Here is a 3,894-nt window from a genome sequence, read left to right on the forward strand (position 1 = left end):
TGAGATAATTAAAAGGTATTTACAGTATTTAGAAGTGGGCTGATGGCTGCTAGTTAGCTAACGCTAGCTTTCATGCTACAAAAATTAGCCGGACAGAGTTGACCCTCATCTGGCGATAGAAACCCTGCTGGTTGTACTGGAAAAGTGACTGAAGTGAAATAAAAAATACAAGTACAGATTTTTTTTCTACAAGCTCTCAAATCCTATTCTACAAGTGCTCACCTCGCATCTACGCGCTCTCACATTTGCACCATGTTTACCTTCATACGTGACAAGTAGTGAATTATTTGCATGAAAACTGACAATGACAAATTCCATCGACTAAGGAAGATGGCTGAAATGAAAAGGAAGTAAATTGACTTTGAGATCTGTAGTTTTCCCTACTGTAAATTTCAATTGTGAAGTTTTCTTTTTAATGCTTTCAAGGTTTTAAGATATAGAAGAGATTTCTGGTCCTTGGCCATACGTGTCTTTTTGTGGGAATGGCGCCTCCAATTGTTGCATTGACCTAAATGTACAAAGATGGAGAACTTGTTTTCATCCTTTCCCATCAAATTACTTGTAATCTAGTTTCGTAAGGTGTGATTTGTTTGCTGTCCCCTGCTGCAGACACTACACACCCCTCCAGAGGCCAAGAGGAAAAGCAGTGTGTCTAATAGCTCAACAAAAAAATCATTTTTTTAAATAATAGAAAAGTAACTTTAATAATCCCTTTGATGCTATTTCTGACTGCACAAAGGGATGCGATTAATGGAAGTTGGTGCAAGTGTACTCTCCTGTAAAGGTTTGTCATTAATTTGTTGTCGTAGTAAAGCTGGTGGTAGTCGTAGTTTCGTAGGTGTCCGACATGTTTTTATCAGGTTGCCATGGAAACAAAGGGAACAGTCAAGTGGCCCACTTTTTAAAAACATATCGCGACAAACTGCAGCTTAACTCCAAATAGGGAGAAGAAGACAGCAGAGTGCAAGGAGCAGGATCCAAACCAGCAACCTCTAGAGGGGTGTGTGTGTGTGTGTTGTGTGTGTTGTGTGTGTGTGTGTGTGTGTGTGTGTGTGTGTGTGGGGTGTGTGTTGGTGTGTGGGTGTGTGTGTGTGTGTGTGGTGGGTGTGTGTGTGTGTGTGTGTGTGTGTGTGTGTGGTGTGTGTGTGTGTGTGTGTGTGTGTGTGTGAGGATGAGATCCCTCAGTGATGATGGCCTCTGTTTTCCCCAAGGCATCATGGGAAATCACAGTCCGTGGATACCAATGAGAGTTTGCGCTGTGGTGTGGAGATAATGGGACTCAAACAGTTTGTGACAGAGAGAGAATGAGTGAACAGATGACACAGGAAGAGAGGGAGAGCACTTGTTTGTTGTTTTATGAATGGAAAAGAGACAGTCGGTCTGCCAGTTCACCCCAAAAAAACCAAATGGATTAAATCTGTTTGTGTTTGCAATATACTGACTTTATAACCAGGTGAAAAAGACAGAAAGGTGACAGGAAGAGGAAGAAAGGAAGAGGAAAAAGGAGCAAGGAGAGGGAGAGGAAGGTAACAAAAAGGGGATTCAACAAAGGAAATAAGTGGCGTTTTGTTTCCACTTAGGGCCCAAGTGTCTTTGCTAGCTGAAGACTGGCACCGCTGTTAATTCCTGTCTTTTAAAAAGCGAATGCACCTGGGCCCATGTGTGCACCCATGGGAGAGCTGGTCTAACAGGGAGGTGTGTTCTGGGCCTGGTGCGGTCTTGAAGCAAAAAAAAAAAAGAAAAACCTAGAGTCAATAACACAGCATTTCATTATTTAAATGCTGCATTAATGCATTAATGCAGCATTTAATGCTGTAGTAAAATGCACACTAGGCTCAACCCGGTCTCATGCCAGTTCGTGAAATTGTCACGATATTTTGATTTATTGATTTGTGTACAGGTCACAATTTTCTCATGTATTTTGTTAGATAGATAGATAGATAGATAGATAGATAGATAGATAGATAGATAGATAGATATTTATTGATCCCAAAAAATGGGAAATTACGGGGTTACAGCAGCACACGTACATCGTTCATACTACTCGCTACCATAAGTGTTCTGTGATCCCAAAATAGGCTTCCCATTGAAATGCATTACTTCAAAATTTGTAATCAACACACGAAAACAACAACGTTAACGTGACCTGTGCACAACACAATAGATGCAAACATGCAGAAGATAAAAATACAACATGTACAGCTGCGTCTAGCTCGCTCGTCACCGTTCTACTACTATTTGTATTGTTTGTAGATAAGTATTCCGAAAGATTTCAAAAGAGGGGGAGTAAGAGGGAGGTGACACAAATCAAGAGGAGGGATAGAAGGCTGGAAAGAGAAATGAAGGATGGAAGGAGGAAGGGAAGAGGAGGCAACGAGAGCAGAGGGAGGAGGTCAAGATGCAAATAAGCAGGGAGGCAGAGAAGAGACAGAATACCAGCTGCAGTGTGTAGGCTGTTATTATTCTAAATGTCTTCTGTCTGTTCGGAGAAATCCCATTTTAGATAACACACACACACACATAGAAAACTGTAATTCATTTTCTGATAAGTATAATCCAGGGTTACCATGGTAACAGCTTTTTACAAGTTACACCAGAAACACTAAAGTAATAAAGTGCTCCACATTAAATTAACTGAGCTGTTTTAAACTGAATTAATCATTATACGCTTTTCTCTGCATTATAGAATCATGTTGGACTTTAACACTGGAAGCTTGACACCCCCCCGCCCCACACACACACACACACACACACACACACACACACACCACAGGGCGCTGGTCCAGCACTGGCAGCCCACTCACTCTGTTCTCTCTCCATTTGTGCATGAATAGGTCCTGAGTGTGTGTATTTCAGGCCTGTGTGTAGTGATTACTAACAGAGTAAATTGTAATTTCCCCACTTGGGATCAATAAACAATATAAAAGTATGAAATAAAAATAACGTTCACTCTGTCAGAGAGCAGCGTATCGTAACAAGCTGAAAAGACAGAGATCATTGTTGAAATTTCCTAAATAATTCCAGCATGAAAACAGGACCTGTCTCACTCCAGACTCAGTCACAGTCCCAAAAAATAGTAGTTCGTAGTAGTTGTTTGTAGTAGTTCATGGCGTAGCAGGGCACTGTGCAGCTTACAAAGCCTCATCAGAGCGTAGCAGTATGTAGCAGGACGTAGCCAGGCTAAAAAAAAAGCAGGGCACTTTGCAGCATTACAACGGCCGCAGCAGAATGTAGCAGGAGCGTAGTCAGGGCGGAGCAGGCACTGTGCGCATTACAAGGCCCAGCAAGTAGCAGGACGTAGCAGGACGTCGCAGGGCACTGTGCAGCATGACAACAAGCCCAGCAGAATGTAGTCAGGCGTACTCAGGAGAGCATGACGTAGCAGTGGCACTGTCAGCATGGACAAGGCCACGTCAAATGTAGCGGGCTTTAGCAGGCCGTAGAGGTGCCACTGTTTGCAGCATGACAAGGCCCAGCAGGAATTAGCAGGGCTTTAGTCAGAGGACGTAGCAGGGCGCAAGCACGGCAACTGTTGCACATTATCAACGCCCAGCAGAATGTAGCGGGCGTACGCATGAGTAGCAGGGCCGTAAGCTAGCGCACTGTGTCAGCATACAGCAGCACGAGGGGTAGCAGGACGTTAGCAGGCGTATCAGATGACTTACATGCTAGCGCAGGACGAATGGCACTTGGTTCAGCATTAAAAGCCCAGCAGGATCCGTCTAGCAGGAGGTAGCATGTCATTGCAGGACGGAACGTGTAGCGGGACCATGGCGAAAGCTGCAACCATGATTTTGGAGCCTCCCTGATCCGAGGAAACCAGTTTCCGGTTTTGGTGACCTGTCCCCGGCTGGATCTGTCCCCGAAATGTCCCCGGTTTTCACTGTGACTGAC

Source organism: Etheostoma spectabile, chromosome 23 (genome assembly GCF_008692095.1).
Source record: "Etheostoma spectabile isolate EspeVRDwgs_2016 chromosome 23, UIUC_Espe_1.0, whole genome shotgun sequence".
Lineage (NCBI taxonomy): Eukaryota > Metazoa > Chordata > Actinopteri > Perciformes > Percidae > Etheostoma > Etheostoma spectabile.